The sequence below is a fragment of the Arachis hypogaea genome, chromosome 15 (genome assembly GCF_003086295.3).
Source record: "Arachis hypogaea cultivar Tifrunner chromosome 15, arahy.Tifrunner.gnm2.J5K5, whole genome shotgun sequence".
NCBI lineage: Eukaryota > Viridiplantae > Streptophyta > Magnoliopsida > Fabales > Fabaceae > Arachis > Arachis hypogaea.
Genome location: NC_092050.1, coordinates 64,249,603 through 64,260,061, shown reverse-complemented (window position 1 = coordinate 64,260,061; position 10,459 = coordinate 64,249,603).

Genomic DNA, 10,459 nt, shown 5'->3' with positions numbered 1-10,459 from the left:
ATAAACACCACAAGTACTTGACTAATCAATTGGCATTGGTACTCAGAGCCTTCAACTTTTTCATTTTACCCTTTTTCTTAATCTTTTAATTGATTTGCGTATTCAAGGTTTTCAATATTTCAAAAAAATTTCATAAAATGTCCTAGATGAAAACTTCAATTAAACAAATTTAAGTGCAATTGAGCAATAATAGTCATGCTAGCCTTCCAATACTTATATGCTCATGCTAGGCTCTTCTTTAATTACCTTGTTTGTTTATGATCATGATGCTTAATTGCTTTGACTCGCAATTTTCAAGATGGTAATTATGATGTAAAAGCAACATGTTACAATTCAAAATAAAATTATGCTTTTCCAAAAAGAAGAACACACATGCATATAACAGAAATGGAAGACAATCATGCAATTGAAAGTATAGAGAATAAATAAGAGGAAAAGGAACTTAACAACCTTGTAGTTCATCTTCATTGTTGTCATTTTCCTCCTATTCCTTCCTTCCCACACCAAACTTAGAATGATTGCTTGTCCTCAAGCAACAAATAAAATAATGGTGATGGAATTTATGATTAATCATGAATGTCTTCAAGAAAGTAATATGAGTGATACATGTGTTTAAGCAAGCAAAATTAAAGATAACAATCAAGGTACAAAGAAAAGAGACAATGTGATTGCATTAATAAGTGAGTTGTGCATGGTACTATGCATGAAAGGTAAGTGGCAACACCAAACTTAGTGTGACACTTTCATTTTAGAATGATGCAAGTACCCACTAAAGATTGAAGATCAAATTGTTGCATGCAACACCAAACTTAGAATGCAATCATATGCCAAATTATTGAAAGTAAACTAAGCAAAGAAAGAAAATGTTACCAACGGTTGGGTTGCCTCCCAACAAGCGCTCTTTTAATGTCATTAGCTTGACATGTTGTTCTTAATTTTCTCCCTCTTTTTCTAATTGGTTAAGAGAAATGACTTCAAGGGAGAAGAAGAGAATATTGATGCCCCTTGATTTGATTGCCTTCTAACAAGCCTTCTTTTGTTGTTATTAGCTTGATTCCTCTTGCTTGTTGTGGTGGGGTTTGGATTGCTTTTTGTTGACCTTCTCTTTTTCATGGATGTTGTCTTTTGTTTCTTGGTCACAATCCTTCTTTGAGTGCTTTCATTGATTGCCTTCACTTCCTTGATTTCGAGACTTATGTGTTGTGTGATGGTTGGAGTGTCCTCTTCATCAAGAACCTCTTGGATTGATGGTTCAATTAAATCATCCTCCATACAACTCTCCACTTCATTAGAGTGTGGACTCCCTTGGTTGTTTTCCTCCCTTTCTTTTGTAAGGTCTTGCATTGCTTTCTTTGGGAGTGAGTTTGCAAGTTCCTTTGTCACCCTAAGTAGCCTTTGTGGATATGGAGCTTTGGGCTTATATACTCTCACAACCTCCTCCTTCTTTATTGGAATCTCACTTGGTATGGGTGCCTCTTTTTCTTGTTTTTCTAATCCCTCCTTTTCACCCACCATTTGATCTTCATCCTCCTTGCTTAGCACTACTCCTCTTGTGGTATTGTTTTCTTCCCTTAGCCAAGGAAAGAGAGTGGTTGGATCTTCAGCGTTGGATTGTGCTAATTGTCTCATTTTTTTCTTCATGGTCCCTTTTTGCTATTTCCTCTTTTTCTCTAAATTTCTTTTCCACCTCATCCGATTCTTTATCAAATCTTTTGAGGTTCTTTATGCACTCTTCAATGAGAAATTCTATCCTAGAAATTTGATCTAAGGGAGGTTGTGGTAGTTGGTTAGAGTTGGCTTGTGAATGGAATTGGTTGTTTTGTGAGTGGAATTGATTGGAGTGGTATATTCTTGGCGGGTAATGAGGTGAGTTTTGTGGACCATGAATGGAATTTTGTGGTTGATGAATTGAATTGTATGGATTTTGGAAGAAATTTTGTGTTGAGACAAACTCAAGTGGTGAAGAATTTTGATATGAAAAATTTGGAGGTGAGGTTAGATAATTAAGAGGTGATGGCTCTTGATGGATGGGATAGGAAACATTGAGTTCTCTTTGGTTTTGTCCTTCCCAATCATAATTTGGATAGTTGTCACATTCATAGGAGTAGGAAATCATTTTGTGTTCTTGGAAAGTATCCCATTTGGTTTGATTGCTCAAACCCCATCATTCCTTGATCTTGATTTTCCCAACCACAATTAGTATGGTAACTTGAATTATTTTGTGGTGGTGGAAAATACCCCATATAACTTGCTTGATCATTGTGTGACCTTGGGGCATATCCCATTTGGGTTGATTGATCATGATCCATAATTTCTTGTTGATATTCCCATCCACCATGAGGATAATGACACGAATCATTTTGTAGTGGTGGGCAAGATCCCATGTAATGTGAATGATCAACATGTGAGGTAAACTCCATTTTTTCTTGCAAAATGCTTTGTCTCAAACAATAATCACCAAAAGAAATTGGAATCCCATTGTCACATATGAGGGATTCTTAGTGAGGCAATAACACAAACACCTTACTAGCAATAAGAAAAGAGAAAAAAATATAAAGTAAATGACAAAAACAAAAAAAAATGTATAATCTAGATAATCAACCAACCAGTAGTTTGTTAATCACAATTAATCCCCAGCAACGGCGCCCAAAATTTGTCTTGAATTACAATGATCAATTGATTCTTGGACAGTCAATAACTTGATTCTTGGACCCTAAAATTTTTTGAAACTTGTCTTTAATGAAAATTGGGTCCGAGTAGTTTATGATGTTTGAAGAATTGACAAAAAATAATTTTAAACAGAAAAGTTGTGCACGTTTGAAGTTTTGATAAAAAAAACTGATATGATGATGGGGATATGATGATTATGATATTGAGAGATGATTATAATTAAGATATGATGAGGATGATTATGATATTGAGAGATGATGATGATGATGGGGCTATATGTGTAACTCCCTAACTTTTAGCAGCTCATGATCGTACTAATAGTCCGAGTGCTACTTACCACAATTCCTTTAATTATATATTATTTTTATTTAATATTGAGCCTTCGCGAATAAGAACCAAAACTCTTATTAAGAAAACGAAAGGAGACTTTCTTTTAAATAACTTAATCACAAAAGTATATATATATATATATATATATATATATATATATATATATATATATATATATATATATATATATATATATATATATATATATATATATATATATCCACATAGCATTATATACATAGACTTACTCAAAGATCCTCAAAAACAATTCCTACCCCTCAAAATTAAAAAAATAAATGACGAGGGAAAAATAAAATCTAACAACTCAACTTGTAAACAGAATCTTTTACGCTCTTGTAGTTCTATACTATGCCTTCACACCTGTAGTTGAAAGGGGTGGAGATAGGGCGTAAGAACTGGGGAGTTCTTAGTAGGGTCAGGGTTAGGAGTTAAGTTTATTTTATATATACTTGGTTAGCAATAACAATCAACAAGGTACCATCTAATTCAACAATTAAAGAACACAGAATTCAAACAATCATTTAGCACACCCACAATCATAGAAAATACACTCACAACAAATATGCGCAAACAAGTATGATGCATGTCTATCCCTAGTGCAGGTAATGAGCTCATCTGTCGATTTCGACCCACTCTCGATGTAACTCAGCAACCTTTGTCTGAGTTTGGTTTCCAGTGTCATAACCTCTGTAGGCAACCTCTGTCTTACAGGTGCGACTCTTTTTGAGCCGATGTATGCAAATATAACCTCTGTATGCAACCTCTGTCTTATCAGTGAGGCTCTCTCTAGCCAATGTATGTAACGATAACCTCTGTAAGCAACCTCTGTCTTACAGGTGCGACCATCCCCTGGATTGAACGATGTATCTCTGGAAAGCAAGTCACGGTGGACTCACCACCATATCTCTGCTCATTTTCAGCAGGTAAACAATCATCTCTGCTTCTCTCTTTTTCTTTTCTTTCTTTCTTTCTTTTAAAACCAGAATCAGCTCTTTGTGACATTCTCTAAAACCTTTTAAAATAATTTTACGTAAACCAATTCTTCTTTCAAAAGACAAAGGAAAACTATTTATTAGTTTAACCCGTCAGCAAGGCCTCTAGACTTTAGGGGAGCGACAACCAACCTTATTTTCTTGAGTTCATTATAAATCCTTAACAATCATTGTTTTTTTAAACTGAATTTAATCAAATAAACTTTCTAAATCAAATCAAAATCAAATCATACAAATTAAAAGTTTCGAACCAATTTCAAAACCAAAACCAATCCCAATTTCATCCTTAAAATAAATTCTTTAACTTTTTCCAAGATGTTGCAAAACGAAACCATTCAATCAAAATTCAATTACTTTTAAAGTTCACTAAAACTCCTCCGAATGAAATTCTTAAATCAAATTCAAAACGTAAGCTCTTTTCATATTTAAATCAACCTGAAGACATAATACTTTTTTTTAATAATTTAAAGTCATAAAATAATTCTTTTCAAAATAAATCGAACTCAAAACATATACTTTTCTTAAATGAATTAAACTCGAAACATAATTATTTTCTTAATAAATCAAACAATATAGTTTCTCAAATTCAATCTTTTTCTAAATAATATTTCAAACAAAGTCTTAAATTTTATAACGAAACTTCGGCAACATCTCTCCCTAAAACTTGGACTTTGCCACACTTCTCGAGTCCCATCCTAACTATTTATCAAACTCTTTCAAATCATTTCCAATAAATCAAAACCATTTCTAATATAAAACATTTATAAAATCAAACCAATTAAAAATCAAACCGCCTCCAAAATCAAACCATTTTCATATCTAAAATCATGTTATCAATTCATCAATTCATTTCTTATTAAATCTCAATACCATCATCAAATTTCACCAATTTTACTTGATCACCAACAACATTCCAGCCCTGAATTCATCAAAATAATTTAGTTCTTGGCTACATTTAAACCGACCAAACCCCCAAACTAATCACAAATATCAATATTCACAAAAATTCAACATAAATTCAGTCAAATTCAATCAACAATCAATCACAACATCAATTCAATTATCCCACACCAATTTAACCGATGATAAATTACCAAAACCCTACCTCTGTATGAAATCAAAATCAACGAAAACTCTGGAGAAGCTTTTTGATCAAGCTGCTGAAGAAGAAAGTGCCAGAAATTGTCTGTGCCTCCTAGAACTGCAATTGGCCGAAAAGGGGAAGAGGAGCTATGCCACCGAACAAAAGTGACACCAACACGTAGAGGAGGAAAATACGAACACTTTTGTCAGATTAGATTCTTGTTTGGAGTTACGAATCTCAAAAAATCAAGCTCGGAAGCTCAAAAGTTCCATGGCTTCATGTTTTCTCACTCATGGTTTACTCTCTTTCTTTCTTTTTCTTAATGTTTCGGCTATTTCTTAATGGTTTGGCTGATACAATTATGAGAAGAAAGATGATTGATGAGTCCATATTTTACGATATATTTTGATTTGATTTGAGTGGATTTCATCACATAAACCCACATTTATTCATCTAAATAGCATGCTTTTGAGATTTCTCTCTAAATTGTGCTTGAAAGTGAAAACATGCTCTTTTGTGCTTAATTTGGTCAATTTTAATTCACTTTAATCCCATTTGGGTTCCTTGATGTATTTGTTAAGTGATTTCAGGTTTTCAAGGCAAGTTTGGGTTGAAGAAGTGAAGAAAGAGCATCAAGAAGGGGAGAAATCATGAAGAAAATGAGATTAGGGAGGTGCTGCAAAGATGCGTACGCACAGTGATGCGTGCGTACCCACAATGGTGACTTCGTGCAAGGATGTGTACGCACCAAATGTCGTGCATACGCATGATGGGAATTCTGTGCAACCGTGCGTACGCATAGTAGGTCGTGCGTACGCACGCATGCATGCACGTGAGGTCATTAATGCAAATTGCTTGGGGGATTTTTGGGCCTCCAAACCCAGTCCAACTCATTTTCTGAAGCTATTTGAGGCCAAAGTAAAGAGGAATGAAGGGGGCAATTAGGTTTAGCTTTTATGATGTTCTCTCTTAGTTTCTAGAGAGAGAAGCTCCCTCCTCTCTCTAGAATTAGGGTTCTTTAGTTTAATTTCTTGTAATTTCTACTTTTAATTCTTGTTTTCATTTACTTTTTCTTGTCATTTATTGTTATTGCATCTTAGTTCTTCTTCACTTCTCTTGTTATTTCTTTTATTTTGTCACTTTTATGTTATGAATACTCTTTGTCACTTTAATTTCCATTTAATGCAATTTATGTTTCCATGTCATTGTTGCTTTCTTTAGTTGTTATTGCTATTTTCTTGCTTTGGTAGCTTTATAATTTATTTTATTGTAATTTAATGTTATTTTATTTTCATGCACACCAAGTGTTTGATAAAATACTTGGCTTAGTCTTTACTTAGTTTTTCTACACTCTTGGCTTAAAATTGATGACTTTGGTGATCTTTGAGTCATTGATGTCCATTCTTGTTTGATATATTAGTGTAGTTAGTTGATTTGGTTTTCATTGACTCTATGTGACCCTTAGTGTTGACATAGGACTTATGGATTGGAATTAACTATGCCTATTTGACTTATCTTCGATGTAAGGTTGACTAAGTAGGATTAACTCTTCATAATCATCATATGTTTGTGGTCAATGGCTAGGATAGGTAACCTTAGCTCTCAATTACTTGCCAAGATGTTTTCTTGCAGTTGAAGTTTCCTTTCCTTGCATTTAATTGCTTTGATGTTTAATTTCTTGCAAGTTTAGTTTTCACACTCTTGGTTGAGAAATTGGGTGTTTGGGTGGAATTGAGTTGTGAATGTCCATTCCGCTTTATGTGAGAATGGTTAATTGGTTTGGTTTCCATTGACGCTAGTCTTTCACTAAGTAATTAGTGAGTTGACTAGGACTTATGGATTGAGATTAATTACAACCTTTTGACTAATTCTCAAGGAGGATAGACTAATTTGGATTGATTCCACACAATTGCCATGTTTGTGGTCCATAACTAGGATAGGAATCCCAAATTCCCCAATTCTTGCCAAGAGTTGCCATTTACATTCCTTGGATGATCATTTACTTTCTTGCTATTTATATTACTTTCTCTCTTGCTTTCATTCCCAATTCCCCATGCTCTCTCTCATAGCTAATAATTGTACATTTCATTGCAACTCCTAGGGAGGACGACCCGGGAGCTAAATACTCTCGGTTAATATATTTGGTTTGTATTGTGACTATCTTTAGGACTTAACATTTGATTGAGAGAGTTTATTGTTGGTTTGGGCTATGCTACTAACGAAATGATTCTTGATTCTAAATCGGCGAAAACTCTCTTATCAATGATAAAGGTGATTAATGAAAGAAAAAGGTATATGTATATTACTATAGTATATGTATGTTACTATTCCACGGTTCTTTTCTCTTCTCTCTCACAACCTTTCTTTCTTTTTCCTTTCCTAATGAATTTGCTGAAGATGGTGATTATTAATGAGAATTAGCATGTTTAAGGTTTGGATGACATGTTGTGGGGGTATGTGTCACTCATTTAAGCTACTGAGTCACCGATTCAAGTTATAAATATCTTAAACGGATAATTATGAAAATTGGATATATTAAAACACAAGTAATAATATATGAGTTACTAATATAAATGACATTAGCAACATAATGATAAAAGATATACGGTGAAGCATTAGCAAAGCTAAGTTCACCGAAGAGTACCGATATTTACTCATATCGGTGGATATCTAACTCGATAATAATATTATTAACAAACTTTATATTTAAATTAAAAATATCATTACTCAAATTAAAATATATATATATATATATATAATTTTCATTATTTATAAATTACTAAAATTATGGTTTTAATTATGTAAAAATATTTCAGCATAATAAAAATATATATAAGAATATGAATTTAATTGGACTCAAATAGTTATAAATTAAGTTAATTACTTTTAATAAAATAGTTTCTAAAAATAAAGAACTCCAATTTATAAAATAAATTATAACTTATTTATATTTATATTTTTCAAAAATGTGGGTCGTTATATCCTATCCACCTTATAAAAAATTTTTGCCCTCGAAAATTGATACAATAAAATAAATTTGAAATCTACGAAAAAGAAACTAGATTCACGAAAAAAATAAAAGTAAAGTCAATGATGAATACACAAAAAGATTCGAGTGAACAAATAGGATCAGATAGAAAAAGAATCAAAACAAAACTATCTTCAAAGAAGATTCCAAAATAAGAACTTCCGAAGAAGAGTACTAGAAATGGTTTATCGTACCGAAACAAGTTATAAATTTTTTATCGAGGGATTATATCATTCATATAGTGGAACACAAAGTCAAGGGTTGTAATCTGAGCAGCAAGTGCATAAGTTTCAGGATGCGAAGCAGAATGATCAATCGCATAATTAGCTTGCTACGAATCGTAACTCTTAAGGTTTCAAATCGCTTAAGAATTAAGGATTATGCATTGAATCAAAACAAATTCAATGTCAGATTGAAAGGTCATAATTTATGAAGAAATGTACAAATAATGACAAAGATGAATAATCAAATATGGTTTCGAAAAGAATTGAAATAGGGGGCAGAAGAGATGAAAAATAAATGAATAAACAGTACGCCTATCACATCGCACTGTACGTGTACATGTTTTGGTGCAAACTGATCAAGAAAGAATATCTAACATTTTTAAAGACTTAAGAATCATTGTTATAAGAAACCAAGTTCAAAACCAGATCAAAGATCACATGGTTCATAAAGAGGAATATGAGCAATATCAAGAATGAATATTTCAAATGTATCAAGTGAATAGTTAGGATTACAATTGAGAAGAGATATGCAAGAGTGATAAAGAATGGTTGAAATATAGTCAAATCTTATTCCAAAAGGAAAATCTGAAGCAAGAAACTCCAATGCAAATGATAAAAAAGGAAAATAGAGCATTGAGTTATGCGGCACGAACAAATATCATACTTCGAAATGGCGTAAACCCTCAAAAGTAACCTCTAACGCTCCCCAAAACCTCGTGATTCGTGTTACCTATTACTTTGATTTTGTCTATGATAATCCATTAGTGTTTCATATACATGAATCATAGTATTAAGTTGGCCAGACCTAATACAATGAGAGATGCAACGGTCGACTAACAGCATTAATCAATAGACAGTCATGCATATGAAACTCAAATTCTTGTCATTAAGACAAGTCCTATTGCATGACAAACATTCAGAGTATGCAGTAAAGCATAGTCAGTCCATTTCCAAGGCTCTAACAGGAACAAACTACTCTGATACCATAATGTAACACCCAAACTTTTAGCACCTTATAATCATACTAAAAGTCCGAGTGCTACTTACCTCTATTCCTTTAATTATATACTATGTTTATTTAATATTGAGCCTTCGCAAATATGAACTAAAACTCTTATTAAGAAAACGAAAGGAGACTTTATTTTAATTCACTTAATCACAAAAGTATATATATCCACATAGCATTATATACATAGACTTACTCAAAGATCCTCAAATATAATTCCTACCCCTATAAAAACTAAAACAATAAATGATGAGGGGAAAATAAAATCTAACAACTCAACTTGTAAATAGAATCTTATATGCTCTTGTAGTTCCGTACTAAGCCTTTGCACCTGTAGCTGAAAGGGGGTGGAGATAGGGCATAAGAACTGAGGAGTTCTTAGTAGGGTCAGGGTTAGGAGTTAAGTTTATTTTATATATACTTGGTCAACAATAACAATCAACAAGCTACCATCTAATTCAACAATTAAAGAACACAGAATTCAAACAATCATTTAGTACACCTACAATCACAGAAAACACACTCACAAAAAATATGATGCATATCTATCCCTAGTACAGGTAATGAGCTCATCTGTCAGTTTTAACCCGCTCTCGACGTAACTCAGCAACCTTTGTCTGAATTTAGTTTCCAGTGTCATAACCTCTGTAGTCAACCTCTGTCTTACAGGTGCAACTCTCTTGTGCTGATGTATGCAAACATAACCTCTGTAAGTAACCTCTGTCTTACAGGTGCGACCATCCCCTGGATTGGTTGATGTATCTCTGGAAAGCAAGTCTCGGTGGACTCGCCACCATATCTCTGCTCGTTTTCAGCAGGTAAACAATCATCTCTGCTTCTCTCCTTTTCTTTTCATTCTTTCTTTCTTTTAAAACCAAAATCAGCTCTTTGTGACAATATGTATATATTTATGAATGTTGAGATGTTGATATATGATTAATGGCAATAATGATTATAATGAATTGTGATCAAAGATCCAAATGATATGTGAATGAAAATTTATTTGAGTCACGAGTCTCCCTGGGTAGACATAGTGGTTCGCCCCCACTTGCTTCAGGTTGAGATTTGTCATTCTGTTACCCTCTGTCACAAGATGTGGCCAGA